This window comes from Lipotes vexillifer, unplaced genomic scaffold (genome assembly GCF_000442215.2).
Source record: "Lipotes vexillifer unplaced genomic scaffold, Lipotes_vexillifer_v1.1 scaffold1240, whole genome shotgun sequence".
NCBI classification, from domain to species: Eukaryota; Metazoa; Chordata; class Mammalia; order Artiodactyla; family Lipotidae; genus Lipotes; species Lipotes vexillifer.
The window spans coordinates 47,992-64,473 of NW_006771612.1; the positions used below are offsets into that span (position 1 = coordinate 47,992).

At 42.2% G+C, this 16,482-nt stretch overlaps 1 pseudogene; it reads right to left on the reverse strand.

Moving 5' to 3' along the window:
* Positions 1-6,308: 6,308 nt before the first annotated feature.
* On the reverse strand, positions 6,309-7,939 carry LOC103085561 (ADP-ribose pyrophosphatase, mitochondrial pseudogene; annotated as a pseudogene).
* Between the last annotated feature and the right edge of the window lie 8,543 nt (positions 7,940-16,482).

Consider the following 16,482-nt stretch of genomic DNA (forward strand, 5'->3'; position numbering starts at 1 on the left):
CAGCAACTAAGGGCAGTCTCTGATTAAGAGCCAGCAAGAAACTGAGGCCCTTAGTGCAACAACCTGAAATGAATTAAATGCTGCCAATAACTACAAGAGTTTGGAATCAGATCCTTCCCCAGTCGAGCCTCAGATAAGACAGCAGCCCCAGTCAACACCTTGACTGTGGCTTCTTGATACCCTAAGGCAGCTAAGCTGAGCTCAGATTCCTGATCCACAGAAACCGTGACATAATAAATGTGTCATTTTAAGTATATTTGAGGTAATATTGCTAAGTAGAAATAGATAAGTAATATACCAATTTTCTTAAACTATTTTCTTAAAAGAAAATATAGCTGTAACAGGATTCAGATTTCTCCCATATATAAATTCCTATTCCTGTTTTGAAAATTTTGCTTTTTATAAGTATATAATATTTATAAATGTGTAAGTCTATATACTCTTTCCAATAACATACATATAAAAGTTTTGCAAATATCTGTCAATTTAACACTTATAGAATTATAAGCTACAAGGAAACTTGGATAGGTGAAGCAACTTGCCCAAGTTCCTACAGCTAGTCAGTGACAAATCCAAGAACAAAACTTACCACACTGAAATGTGATTTTCACATTCACATAACATATGTGAAAGTCTTGACAATCTTGACAATCTTGACAATCTTCCACTTTTAAAGTGTATACTATCAAAACCTTTCGAGAACTCCCAAAAGGCAAAAATTTTCTCACCTAGAAAGTATACTGCCACATGTGAACTTTAGCATTATGAAACTCATCAAAGCTGAATCAAATGGCTTTTATTGTGTTTGACTCCTTCCTTCACTCTAAATTTTTTAATAAGAAAGGAGAAAATGGTTTTTAGCTTTTATATTTTACTCAGGATCTTATTAAATACACATGCAGCCATAGGAGATGCTGAAAAAGAAGGAAAGCACAGCCTCTGCTCTCAAAAAGCTGCTAGTTTGAAGTGGCACAGATAGATGTCTTGGCTTAATATAAAGCTGTCTTAAAATGTTTCATTTGGCCCTGATAAGAAAGCATAAATGATAATGTATGCAAAGTGCCTGGCACAGAGTAAATGTACCCATTACTGTTATTACCAAACGGAAGGGACAAGGGAGGTGCCCAGGGACAGTATGTACCAAATTTTAAGAAAGTGATGAACCAAACCTCACCACCCAATTACTTCATAATTACCCATAATTTAACTTTCAACAGTTTGTCATCCTATTTGATAAAGACCTTTATGAAAAGAAAAGAACGCTCAGCAGCAGTAACTGGAAATGATTCATCAAAAGGAACAATTGCCCAACGCTTGCCAGGTGGAGAAAGTAGCAGAAAGTTGCACCAAAACAAACAAATACTTTTGGGCTGACGCTAGAAGGCTGAGTAATATTTATAGGCAAACTGTGGGGTTTAGCAGGCAAAACCTGATAGCTCTTCGATTCTTTTTGGCAGACATATATTGAGCATCTACTCTGGATCAAACCCCGTGCTAGACACTAGGGATATAAAAATGATTAAGAGACAGTCTTTGGCTCCAAAAAAAGAAATTGTAATAGAGTTCTGTGATCATGGGGTTTCTTTACGGGGTGATGAAAATGTTCTAAAACTGATTCTGGTGGTGGTTGCACAACCTTGTGAATATAGTTAAAACCATTGAATTGTACATTTTAAATGGGTGAGCTGTACTGTATGTGAATTCTATCTCAATGAAACTGTTAGAAAAAAAGTCACAGTAGATGTTGGTTTCTTGAGTGCTCAAACGGCCTGAATACTTCACACCTCTCTGTGTCCATGCCCTTTGCCATGTGACTTTCCTGTCATGGGTGGGGAAATGAAAGAGTCATTTCCCCACCCATCAAATCTGGGTTCACCTTATGAATTGCTATTTCTCATAGAATGCAGGGAAATGACTTTTTGCCAGTGCTGAACCTGGGACTCAGGGACACTTGCATGTTTCCATTTGACATTTGCTTCACTGCCATTGCCATGAGAACATGCTTAGATAGGAGAAGAGAGACATGTGGTGCAGAGCAGATTCTCTTTAATCATCCCAAGGTCATCCTAGATTAGCCAAAAGCCAGCCAACTCCCAGACATAAGCCCAGTCATGACCAGAAAAACCACCCAGTCAAGCCCAACCCTAGTGGTCAACCTTCAAACTTACAAACTCGATATTTTTGTTTTAAGCCACTGTGTTTTGAGATTGTTTGCAGGATTTTTTTTTTTTTTTTTTTTTTTGGTAGAAATAGGTAACTGGTACAGTGAAATAACACAGCATTCAAGTGTCATCCCATAAACTTGAAGGAAGGTGATAGGATAATGAATGAAATTCAGAGCTTCCCAGTCACCTTCTCTTACAGAGGAGGGGTGGAAGGATTAGAATACATATATTCAATTGTGTGTGTGTGTGCACAAAAACATACATAAAAATATAAAAATGCTGGTCAAAAGTAGTACAAGGTGGTTGGAAATTCCACAGTGACATTTTAAAAATGAGAACTTTACCTTAATTTTTTCAGCATAAAAGTTTAGCCAAACAACATCACAGATATGACATTCATACTAAAAAAATGCATAACCTCAATCTATGCATGAGAAAATGTCAGAGTAATCCAAATTGTGGAACATTCTAGTTAAAACAACAACAACAACAAACTGGCCGGTACCTAGAAGTGTTAAGGTCATGAAAGACAAAACAACAACAAAAAAATTAAGCTACTTTACAAGATTGGAGGAAATAAAGGAGACATGACAATTAAATGAAATGTGGAATCCTTGGATTCTAGAACAGAAAAAGGACATTAGTGGAACAATTAGTAAATTTTGAATAAGATCTGTAGATTAGTTAATAGTAAAAAGTAGTAAATCAATGTTAATTTTAGGTTTCAATAATTGTTCTATATAAATAATTTCTCAACATTTGTAGAAGCTGGGTGAAGGATTATATGGGAACTCTGTGTACTATTTTTGTAACTTTTTTCTAAGTCTAAAATTATTTCAAGATAAAAATCTTTTTAAATAAGAAAGTTAGGCCAAGGCTAATGTGATCACATTATATATATATATATATATTTTTTTTTTTTAAAGAGGGAGGAGTATATAAAAAACTGTTAACAGCAGCAAATAATGTGTTGACATGCCAGGCATTATTCTAGATATTGGTGGTATGGTAATCAACAAGACAGAAAAATCACTAGACTCTCTTGTAAATAGAAATATACAGGATAATTTCAGCTGGTGCTAAATACCATGTAGAAAATAAAACAGGCTAAAAGTAGAAATGGATTGGGTGAGCTACTTTAGACTAGGTAGCCAGGAAAACTCTTTTCTGGAAGTGTTATTTGAATGAGATCTGACTGACCCAAAAAACCAACTTTGTGAAGATATGGAAGGGGCATTCTAGACATGGAAAAGCAAAGCAAAAGCCCTGGGGCAGAAGCAAATATGAAGAATGCCAGGAAGAGAAAGGCTAGACTAGCCAGGGTAGAACGTGACCAGGTCAGACTAGAGCATAGGCATCATCCTTTGTAGGTAGGCCCGGGTAAAGAGTTTGTGTTTTATGTAAAAAATGAAACCACTGGAAGGTTTTAAGAGGGGTTGGACATGTGACTGACATTCTTTAAAATGTTTCATTTTTTGTGGAAAAGGACCAACAGGTAGACAAGAGTGGAAAGAGGGAAGCCTGCTGGGGGCAACTTCGACAGTCTAGAGAAGGAGGTTGGTGGCTTGATTAGGGTGGTCACTGAAAGGGGAAAGCAGTGAATGATTCCAGATATATTGTGTTGAAGGTGGAGCTGACTAAATTTTGTAGATGGATTGAATGTGGGAGGTGAGAGAAGGCAAGGAATCTAGGATTCCTTGTTTTCTTGTGCAACTTGGAGGGATTTTGGTGCCAATTACCTTGGAAGAGTGATGGAGGAACAGTATTCTTGGGGGAAAAAAAATCAAGAATTCTGTTCTGGATACATTAGAGACATTAGAACTTCATTATTTCAGGGTGTGTGTGTGTGTGTGTGTGTGTGTGTGTGTGTGTGTGTGTGTAAGTGTATTTATATTTTTCAGGAACTTACATTTTGGAAAAATAATGAAGTTTAGGAACCCTCAAAATATGTTAGACCAACCAGGTGCCCCAATGATTCAAAATAAAGACAGGGAGCATATCTCACCTGGAAAAGTTACTGAGCTGAGACTAATATATAGGACAGATGGCTCCATCCTTAAAACAAGCAGTTATAGAAGTCACAAAGAAAAGTGATGTATTAAATTTGTTCCTGAGCGTGAACAATGGTGGGCATCCATGGGTGAACCATTTTACAATTGTCATCACCCGTGTAAATACGACATCTTTCACGAGGAAAATAAATCAAACTGTGCACATGTCCTTCAGGTTTAGGAAAGGAAACTCTGACCAAATGTGCACATAGTTAGAGATATCACGGTGATTTCTTTTTCTTTTCTTTTCTTAAAGGAACAGTGCACAGGGCACCTGGGGACTATAGGAGGGTAACTATTGGAGGGACTATGGTATTGCGGCCAAGGGGGTAGACTGCTGAGCCCAAAAACCTGCCACTCCGCCACTCACTGGTGGTATAGCTTGCAAGTTCTGTAACTTCCCTGTGCCTTAGTTATATCATCTGTACAATAGGGGGACGATATACAGTAGACCCTGTAGTGCCTGCCCCTTCCCTTCCCCAGATTCCCCTTCTCAGCTGCTGGAGTGTTACCAGAAGATGGCATTCACCTATTAGCCCTCTTTGGGCATTGCCATGGCTGAGGAAAACGGTCTCTCCTAAGGTCACACCCCCTTCCACGTGCAGCCCACATCCAATGACTGAGCAAAAAAGAGTATAAAAGCCTGAACCTTCGCCCCAATTCAGGGCAGCTGGATGAGCCTTCCCAGCTCCAGAGCTCCATGTGGGGTTGACTGAAGGCGTCACTGCGCTTCAACCTCAACATCTCACCCTGCCCAGTCCTGCTTCCTTCTCCTCCCTTCCCCAAGACTGGATCCCAAGACCTCTCTCTGAAAAACATCTTGCAATTCTCATCACCCTCACAGAGTCTGCTTCCTAGAGAGCCCAGCCTATGAGGTAAGAGTACCCTCCTCCTCTTAGGGGGATCCTTAGGAATAAACAAGTCACCATCATAAGGCACTTAAAAGAGTGTGTGCACACAGTAAGTGGAATATAAGTGTTAGATATTGTTATGGAAGTGTTTTCTTATGAGATTATCAATGCCTACAAAACTACAAATAGTTTTCCCCTTTAGCCATAAAAGGTTCATCACAGTGGTTTGAGTTAATTCTCCATAATTGTGTTACATACAAATAAAGTTAACTTGCTTGTTTTAGGTGATGAGAGGGAAGAAATGTATTTCTGGCCTATTTGTTGCTACTGAGATCCCCTCATTCTTGATTGTCAGGGGGCATCTCTGTTTTCAAACTGACTATAAACACTTTCTCATTTATACGCTGGGGGTTTTTTTTTAATGGAGAAAAGGTAGGTGTGAATTATATTTTTATTAGGCTGTGATTACATACATCTCCTTGATAGAGACTTCTTCATGCCAGGAATTGGCATTTGCAGGGTCTTCTGAGATGAGGGTCTCATCCTCTGAGATGAGAGGGAACAAATGTCTTGAGCTTAGCTCGTTCTGTTCAGACAGAACAGTTGTGATAACCAGGGGGAGGGATGGATATTAAGCTCATTTTGTCACTGCATTTTTTTTTCCTGGTTCATAAGTACTTGATCCTTATGGACTAAAATAGAGATGGAACTTTTCCCATAAAACTGAAGGTTCTAAAACAAGAATAACCAAAGAGCTTCTGTACTTGAAAGCAGTGAATACAAGATCGCATATAGCTAAATTTGAAAAACAAATGTTAACCCAAAAATCAGATTATACATTAGATTAAACCACAGTCTAACACATCAGGAGAAAGAAAGAACTGACAAATGCAAGCTGTATGAAAAGTAGAGGCTATGGGGGGTAAGAATTTATCTTTGTTTTACCCATAATTCTTCAAAGAGCATTAGTTGTATAATTTAGTTAAAGCCATGTATACAACGTATAGAAGAGGTTACTATATTCTTCTTACAATTAGAAAGCCAGAAAGTTTGTGATTCCATTCCCCCATATGAGTCGAATATTATTCCCTGATACAAAGCCTCCAGCCTGTGAACAGTTTGGGAAATAATCACCAAAAGAAGTAATCCTCCCGTCCTGTTCAATGGGAGTCCTGAGTTGTTTGCTTCTTATCTACTTGTGTTCATCTGAAGGCCTTTGGCCTGCATGAGACTCCACGCCATTACCCATGGCAGTCGGGGTACACGTCTTTGCTCCAGTGGGCACCTCGTTTCTCAGCCACAAGTTGAATAAATTGGGAGTGGCTGGCATAAAGCTTGAGTTTATCATTATTGTCCACCCATCCCACTTTCTTGGCATCGTCGCCAGCTTCCAGAAGAAGATGATCCATTACCTCCCCTGTTTCATCATGGTAGTTCGCAGCCTCTGTCTCCATCCACGTGTTATCGTGTTCCGAGGATCATCCACATAGCCTTTATAGACCACAAAGTGCTCCTGGCTGAATAGTTTGTGCAATTGTTTCTCCGACTCCTGTGTTTCTGCTCTGGATTTCTGTAAGGAGTTCATGGCTCCCTCACCAAATTCTCTCTTCATTGTGGTACTAATCTTCTCTCCTGGATCCACCATCCCCCCTGGGATGGCCCATGCCCCACAGTCCTTCCTTTTTTTTTTTTTTTTTTTGCGGTACATGGGTCTCTCACTGTTCTGGCCTCTCCCATTGCGGAGCACAGGCTCCTGACGCGCAGGCTCAGCGGCCATGGCTCACCGGCCCAGCCCCCCGTTTTCTTGCACATTGGGCCAGCCCAGTTGAAGCTGGTCCCAGGGTCACTGTGGTTACCATGGATACCTATATAGGATGCTCGCTCCAAATGGTGGTCTTTACATCAAGCCTTGTACCCTGGCTCTGATGGCTTGAAAGAAAGTTTGCTTTTTAAAATTTTGTGTCAGGATCCCTTACTTGTCAACTCACGCATCTTCCGGGCTTTGTCCTAAACCTCGCAAAGGACCATAAGAACAAGCACGTCTCAGTTTGCTCCTATCTTCTTTTCAACTTTGTTTTTGCTGGTTCTTTTTGCGGTACGCGGGCCTCTCACTGCAGTGGCCTCTCCCGCTGCAGAGCACAGGCTCCGGACGCGCAGGCCCAGCAACCATGGCTCACGGGCCCAGCCGCTCCGCGGCACGCGGGATCCTCCCAGACCGGGGCACGAACCCGCGCTCCCCGCATCGGCAGGCGGACTCTCAACCACTGCGCCACCAGGGAAGCCCCAGTCCTTCCTTTTGATGGCTACAAATTGCAGGATGTTTCTCCCAGAAACAGGGTGGGTAAATGTATTTCCCTTGCTATCCTTTTTCCAGCTGGTTAAGATGGGATCTGCAGCATGATTGGGGCCCCAACGCCCCAAAAGCCCTCAGCCAACCAGCCCTGGCCGAACTGCAGGATTTCTAGGTCTACCATTTTCAACCTCATACCAACCGTTCTGGCTCCTTCTCTCAACACACCCATCCTCTTCATTAAATTTAAGAGAGAAGTTTCTTTCACCCAAAAGAGGGTCTGCCCACCTGTGTCCGGCCAAGACTGAGCCAGAAGTGTACTCGACAGCCTTGTATTCTGGCCACTCAACCAGCCAGCTCACTTTCTCGTTGGGGACCTGGCTTCGCCCCACTTTAGAGCCAGGGTAAGGCGATGTCCTGGGCTTCTTGTGGGGCGTCTCAGCAGGGCCGTTTGAAACGGACATGATGAAGTTTGGAGGAAACTTGTGAGGAAAATGGGCTCTAGCCGGCAGAGATGTTAGGGCAGCTGCTGGGCCTGACTGCCACAGAGGCCAAGGCCACAGAGAGAGACACAGTCGCTAAAGCCTTTGCCAGGCCATTTTTGGTTGTGTCGGGTGAATGCCAGCCATTCACCACCCAGTAGGCTGTAAGGATTTCCGTTGCTCTCAATTGGGGCGCTTCCACAAACCCCACCAAGCGCCCCCTTGGGGCCATTGCTGCATTGGTACTTCACTACATTGAAAGATTTCAACGTCTGGAAGGGATTCTAAAGGGTTGAAAACATTGTTCAAACACCACCAACAAAATCAGCACACAACAAAAGTGCTTTCTTGCTTAGCACAGTATTAGTCTTCTGGGTAGACTTAGTCACTAGTCTGGGACCAGTATCTGTTTGGGAGAAGGCAGAAAGAATGTGTTGGAGGCTCTGGGGGACAAAAGGCTCCTTATTTGGGATGCTCAAAAGCCTGGTGAGGGTGCCCTCGAAGGAGAAAGCTCACTTGGTGCACCCTGCATGGTCCTGGTGAGAAATCCACGAGGTGTGCACACATGGTATGGGGGATGGTTCCAAATCTCAGGCCCATCATTTTACTAGCTGAATGGCTTAGGCAGGTTGCACAAGCTTTATATTCAAAGGAGTAATGGCTACCGCATACCAGGAGCTGTCAAGCACAGAAGATTGTACTGAGGTCTGGACCATATGGCCTCTGCTCTTAAAGGATTCTGGTTGAGGAGGCAGCACATACATTTAAAAATAGAAGTAGGGACTTCCCTGGTGGCGCAGTGGTTAAGAATCCACCTGCCAATGCAGGCGACACAGGTTCGAGCCCTGGTCCGGGAAGATTCCACATGCCGCAGAGCAACTAAGCCCATGTGTCGCAACTACTGAGCCCGCGTGCTGCAACTACTGAAGCCTGCGCGCCTAGAGCCTGTGCTCCTCAACAAGAGAAGCCACCGCAATGAGAAGCCTGTGCACCGCAACAACGAGTAGCTCCTGCTCGCCACAACTAGAGAAAGCCCACGCGCAGCAACGAAGACCCAATGCAGCCAAAAATAAATAAAGAAAAAAAAATAGGAGTAACATGGGAAGGGCAGTGCACAGTAATCCTTAAGAATTGAACACAATCAGGTTCAAATCCCAGCTTTCCCTCCTTAACTGGGATCTTCTTGGGCAAAGTTACTTAAGTTACAAAAGCTCACTTCAGTTTCCTCAAGTGTAAGATGGAAAGAGAAATATCTACCTCATAGAATTCTGGTGACAATTAAGTAGGCTGTTACATGTAAAGCTGTTAAATAACCGGTCCATCATACATATTCAAAAATGCTAGTTGTCATTACTATAGTTATCATTAACTTTTTGACCCTGCACCTTGCAAACTGTAGATTAGAACAGGACAGTTGAAATGATCATGGGAATTGAGTGGCTCACATACAAGATCAGAGTTAAATAAGCTACGATTCTCCGTCTGGAAAAATTCAGGCTGAAAAACAACAGCGTCTACGTCCTGAAATGATATATGAAGAAGAGGTACAGGCTAAGTCATTATGTCTAAGAAAACAAACCCTAGGGAAAGGTCTCTGAACATTTGAAACGGATAGTTTTAGGACAAATGGAGTACTATATACTCTAATTTAAACCCAAAGGATATTTAACATTTCCCAAAATTTGTTCCATGTTACACCACTCCTATGAGAAAGATGTTCAAGGAATAAATGATTTGATGGTCAAGTATGTTTGGGAAATTCTACATATTTTATCACCCTCCTTTAAGAATTTAGGATTCATAGAATGTTTTAAAGATCCTGTGAATTCCAGTAGAAACAAATCAACCCAACAGTTTAATTCTGTTTCATCCAGTATTTTCCAAACTACCTGACTAGAGAATGCAATAGCTGGTATTATTTTAAGAACACACTTCCTCAAGTTTAGAAGAGTTTCAAAATACATATGTGTGCTTGGGGGTAGATCTCTAATCATTTCAAGTTATCATCATCATCATCACTATTGGAAGACAGCTACTGAATACTCACTCATCACCCTCATAAACTGAATGAGCCATGCTTCCAAAAGGCTTGAAACCCAGAAACAGCTGGGACTAAAGAGAACAAAATGGTAGAAGAGAATTGAAAGCAGACAAATATGAGACCTGGTCATCATTAACCATTGTCATCATTGTTGAGAATTTGCTGTGTGCACTGTACAAAGTACCACTAGAAAAGAAAGATGTGCACTGTACAAAGTACCACTAGAAAAGAAAGATGATCATTAAGGGACATGGTCCCAGCTCTGAAACTCATGTCTTCTTATGGCTTCATTTTTTGAATCATGGAACTCCTATTCTTCTGAGCCTCCCGGAAATGTATTAGGAAAACCACTGATATGAAAATTTAAACATTTTGGGAGAAGACACTTGTAAATTCCTCATATTATTATTTCCAGGTATCATAATCTAACTCACAAGAAACGAAAGAAGCAGAAGTATTGGGTCTGGTTCTAGCTTCCCCATCATAGGCTGTGTAGCTCTGCATCCGACCTTGGCTTCCTTGGGTCCTGATTCTTCATATAAAAGGAATCAGATGGCCTCTGTTATCTACAAAAGTCCTTCTGGCTTTAAAATTGTATGATTCCAGGATGTATGAAAATCTCATCATTGGAAGGCCAAGGTCAAATGTTATGAAGCAAAAAGACCAGATGTTCAAATATAAACAACCAGATGCCAGGGGGCAATGACACTTGAGGAAGGCAAGGGAGCAAGGAAGGCATGGTGTGTCAAGTACATTCAGAATTAGACTGGACCAAGTAAGAGTCGATGGAGCACCTGGAAAGGAACATCAAAACCAGTAATGAGGGGTTTGTTTTGCTTTTAGCATCATCAAAGGGAAGAAGACTTAAATCAGACCATTTGATGATCACAGTGCAAAAGGTGCCCTAAGGGAAGAAAATGAAATACTATAATAGAGACCAAAAGAATTATTTGTTGGGAAAACACTGGGGAGATTCTCTTTCCTAAATTGTCTCCTGAGGCAGAAAAACAAACAGAGCTAGACAGAGAGAATGTTCTGGTCCCATCCACAAGAAAGCCCTAAAGGAACTCTAAGCACAAGCAGAGAACAAACCTTTGACCTGTCACTATGAACTATTCCTGGACTAGAGATTGCGTGTGTGATTCCCATTTTATCAAGAATATTATGGGGACGGGGAAGACCAGGGTGATTACAGGGCCCTAGCAGTGCAAGAATCCCTGATCATCCTTCCAACCTCTCTTTGGGAAGCAGAAACAAGTGGTACCAAGCCAACAGGATTATCATGAATTATCCACCTCTTCCCAAAGTTATGCTAAGGCTCAACTTCTGAAAGAAATCTGGAAGGAAGGCAGAGAAAAGGGTTTCTCCTCTCTTTAAAGTGATAATACTCATAACAAATAACAACAATAAAATAACTATCATTTACTAAGTGCTTTCTATGTACCAGTCTGTGGCTTACAGGTTCGCCCAGGTTTGACTGCCCAGTTTTGAATCCTGGTTCAGCCTCTTCTTGGCTTGTTGATCTTGGGAAAGTTTCTGAACTCCTTTGGACGTTAGTTTTCTCATCTAGGAATAATAATGGAATCTATGTTAAAGGGTCAATGTGATATAATTCATTTAAAGAGCTTGGAATAATGCCTGACCCATAGTAAAACCTCAACAGATAGTACCTATTACAATGATTATTATTAATTACTTTACATTTATTATCTTACCTAATTCTCAAACAACCCTATGAGTTAGGCACATATACTAATAAGATCACCAATTAACAGACTGAGGACATGGCAGTTCACAGAAGTTAAATAACTTGCCTAAAGTCACACAGCTAGTTACTGGTATATGTTTCAGAATTGGAAAAGCTTGACAATAATAAACTTGTATTTCATTGATAGTATAAATGCATGTTGGATTTGACTTTATATGGCAAAATGTCACCACTTTATTATACCTATTAAAAAAGTTAAGTTATATTAAATGGTTCTGCTAGGTTCACTTGGTATAAGAGAAAGAGATTGGCGAGAGACAATGAAACCATTAGCAACCTATTGTAGTGACACAATTGTAAAGAGAAAATGCCCTGAATCATGGGCCAGTTCAGCCCAGAAAAACAAGTCAGAGATATCCTGACGTGGAAGGGGGAGGCCTGAAGAGAAGGAAGAGTCAAAGACCACCCATTTTAATCTTAAAGGGCCCAAAGGATGGTGGCAACAGGTAGAAACAGGGAAGTCAGGAGGACAGTTGGCAATGGGGCGTTCGCTTTTAGATGGACAGAGCATGGGGTGATGGCTGGGAATTCGAGATTCTGCCACTGACATCTCTGTGCCTTAGTTTCGTCTCCTACAAAATGAGGAGTTGATCTAGAATTAATCCTTTGGATTCCTTCCAGCTTCCTAGAGGATGCATGTAAATGAAATAGAGGAAGTGGAAGAAAGATATCAGGGCTTAAAAAGTCAGTGAGTGCTCAAGGTATTGGGTCATTAGTCTGGCTTTGATGTAAAAGAGGAAAATGGGACAATGATTGACATTTTTAAGATTAAAGAAAACTGTGCCTTTTAAGAAATTACTTAGGTGGGATAATTAATACAGTCTTATCTAGAATGGAGGCTGTCTCCAAATTAACCCAAGAAATCTAAACTAAAATGTATAAGAATCAAAGTCAAGTAGCCCTTTATTTGTCAGAGAGATAAACTTCAGTTTGTGTGGTGTGACGTGAAGGTGTTATGAAAGTCCAGCTGCCCCAAAAATATCTTTCTGATCCTCTTAAAACGTTGCCTGGATTTCCACCATTAAAATAAATCCCTTTGAATGTGGTTTGTCTTGTAAAATGCACATTTATTTCACATTCAGCTGTTGTCATGCTTTCTGGTGAATTAGTGAAGCAGGCTGACAACTAGCTAAGGACAACCAACCGAGGAGACAAAGCTTTGGAGGAGGAGGTGGAAGGGATCCTTTTGATATATGTGGCATTGCTCACATCGGTCAGTTCAACGATGTGTGGGCTCCTGTTGTGCCCAGGTCCCACCCAGTTCCAGAGGTGAAAAGGTTAGTAGATGGTCGTTCATTGCCTCAAGATTCTTACAGTCCAGAGAGTGGGCTGCATGAAGGTCACGGAGCTGGGGAGTTTTGAAAAGTGGGACCAGAGACTCAGAAAGGAAAGGTGGAGGGACAAAGAAGATTCTGTACCATCACAATCTCATTGAAGGATTGGACACTTGATTCAAGGAAGGCTTTTTCTTGATCTCAGTGAGTTCCCCTAAGGAACCACCAAAATTTAAACTGGCAGGTTTGATACTCCATTGGCTGCAGAATGACAGATCATTCCAACTCCTTTAATTCAATGATTTTTTTGGCCCTTTGAAATTTAAATTAGTAAAATTTGACTATATCAGAACTTGTCAGCTATATTGTTGACTATGAAACACACATCCATTGCTATTTTTCATGTTCCTCTCCTCTTGTGGAACTTCACATATGCAGGACTGACCGCACAGTGGGATTGCTGAGGCTGGTGGAAATGTAGAGGGATGGGAGCTAGAAGGATAACTGAGCACTTCTTTAAACAGCAGACCAGAGGAGCACCACAGTCTCATAGATGGCATTCAACAAGCACCCTGAGACATAACTTCTAGTAATGGAGAGGATATTCAACTACGGCTTAAAAGATTTGGGGGACCAGTTCTGGCTCTGGTGTTTGCTAGCTGAATAACTATAGGAAAACGTTACAACACTCACCTATATTTATTGAAGACAGACTATATGACAGGTACTGTGCTATGTGTTTTACTTGTAAAAACATTTAATTCTTACAACAAGCCACTGAGGTAGGTTCTATCATGTTTCCTGTTTTATACGTGAGGAAACTTAAAACACAGATAACTTCAAGATCACATTACCTAACATTTGTCAAAGCAGGGATTTGAATACAGGCAGTCAAACTCTAACGCCCGTGGTTAACTACTATGATACTCTAGTTACCTAAGTCTTTGAGGCCTCAGTTCCCTTAAAAATGGACATGTTGGGTCAGACAATGTCTAGATTTCTTTCTGGCTTTACAATGTTATGATATGAATTATACCTGTACTTAATATACTTAGGGTTAATCTCTGTTTCTGAGTGGTCTGTCTTAGAGAACTGAGCTCCAAAGACAAATGTCTGAAATCTGGTCTTATTTCCTAGCCATCTCTTGTGTTTCATTAGAGTTGGACCATATTATTTGCTGCTCCACCAAGAATGTCATTCCTCAATCTCCATCTACTGAAATTCTATCCAGCCTTCAAAAACCAACTGAAATGCCACCTCTTTCAAGTAGCCATTCTCAATCTTTGGAGATTTAGACTGGAGGTGTATTAGACTGTTGGGGGTTGGGATCTAGGAAAAATATCTGTGTTAATGAAAAGAAAAGATGTAGGATAAGGAGAAGAAAGGGTGGAGGGAAACACTTGGAGATGAGGAAGGTTAAGAGGACCATCAGTAGTGTCGTTGGTGACCCACACCAGCAAACCTTTTCCTGAGATGCACAATCATGAAGCCACCAAAAGTGCTATTCAATGATGCCTAGCTACTAGGTGTGAGGTGAGGATTAAAATGAGATAACATAGGTGAAATAGTGTCTAGAGAGGCAAAAGTGTAATAGTTCCAAATTCCGTTACCTGCATAGGAACTTGGTCATCTCCTTCATGCTAAAGAAGGCTGCCCTCCTGCCCAGGAAGGAGTAGGACAAGCAGAGGTGGGATGGGACTCAGTGGGGAAAAAAGAGGTCAGGAGGAGGTATATGGGAACACAAGGAGAAAAATGAGAGCCAGAGATAGAGAAGTAAGAGAGAAAAAGTAAACATACAGGAGTCATGGGAGAGAATAGGATGGAAGGAGAAGTGGAAGCAAAAGGGCAAAGAAAAAGAAAGAGGAAGGGACTTCTGGGGCTTGGAAAGAAAAAGTTTGTGCTGCCCTGGCAAAACCCAACCCCCAGAGGAAGAGTCCTGGAGGTAAGCAAGTGAAGCACCCAAGTCCAGAGCGCTCTCAGATTCCTTCTCCTTTCTCTGTTCTCATCTGTTATTGGAGGGGTTCTGACCCCTGCCCTCTGCTGCTTTCTATCACTGGGTGATCCTGGCAAGTGAGAGGAAGGAAGGAGCCAGGGGATTCCTTCCACTCTCTCTGCTTTGGGAGGCATCTCCAGCAGTAATTGCACTTCCTTCATGGCTCCAGCTCCCACTGGACAAGGCTTCATGGTTCTGGCAGCCTCCTCCCTTTGTCCCTCCAGCCCTAGGGGAGGAGATGTACCCAGCAGTTGCTAATCTCAGGGTTGCCTCACTTTCTCCTGGTTGTAATTCTAGTTCTTTCAACAGCTTTGTAACTAATGCACTGCATTAACTTATCACTATTGAAGTACCTGGAAAAGAAAACTTGACTTTCAGTTGTATTCACCCTTGGAGTTCAAAGACAGCTCTCTCAGGGAAAGCCATGCATTTCGTGAGAGAAAGAAATCCAGCCAACCCAAGAGTTACGAAGGGTCAGGGGCCACTTCTCCAGTGTTTGATTAGAGAGTGATGAATCCACAGTGGCTGCCAGAGTTGAGGAACTCTAGCCAGGGAATTATCTGTAAAATGACTGGGTTTGTGGCCATTCGTGTCCATTCCTTCATGACTTACTGTACTCACTTTGATCACCTTGAGCCTCAGTATAAGGAACATCTCAGTTTTATTCCTCCAAGGGTTAAGTGCCCACGATGAGTATAGAGGGTACGTAGCTAGGTGTGGTGAGGCGGAGACACAGACATATTGGGAGGACATTCTCAGTTTTTGGAAGTGTTTGCGTTTTGCAAGATAAGGTTTGTGGATGGTCTATCAAGAGACCCTTTTGATACTCTCGTTTTTGCAGTTCCAGCAGAGCTGCAGACACTCAATTTTATTCTTCAGGCGTTCATCTCTCCCATCCTCAGAGCCCTGTTAAAACCAGGTTCCTGTTCTTAGGAATTCACAGCCTAGTGGGGACACAGAGTGGGCACACGACTGACCCTCAGGCCAGGCTGATGGCAGCCACAAGGGAGGATTCTGCACAGGGTTCGGGGAGGCTGCACAGAGATGGTGGACAAGTTGAGTCTATTAAAGTTTGACAGGTCGAGGGGGCTACGGGTCTTCTGGCAGAGAACAGAACAGGATCAAAATCAATTGCGAAAGAACAGGGGCATCTGAGGTGTTGTCTGTAGACAAGGGTTTTGGGGGTGAGGGTTGGTCACTGGAAAAGAGGCTGAAAGGTGGAGGCCCAGCTATGGAAGACTCTGAGACTAAGGAATTGGGGTTTGAGGCAACGGGAGTCATCGGAGGATCTTGAGCATCATGTGGCAAGGTCAATTCTGGGATGGCAACTTTGAATTCTGCGCGGAGGACGGATTTACACGCAGAGAAGCTGGAGACAGGCGAAGGAACTGCGAGGTCTCAGAGATGGCTCATACATGGGAAGCCTCAGCTTGACCATCACCAAAGGGGCATGTTAACCTCAACTGAGCGGCTTTTCTCTCCACCAAGGGCAAGCGTCCTCCGTCTCTGTGTGTGTGTGTGTGTGTGTGTGTGTGTGTGTGTTGGCGGGGTTGGGGGGGAGGGGGAG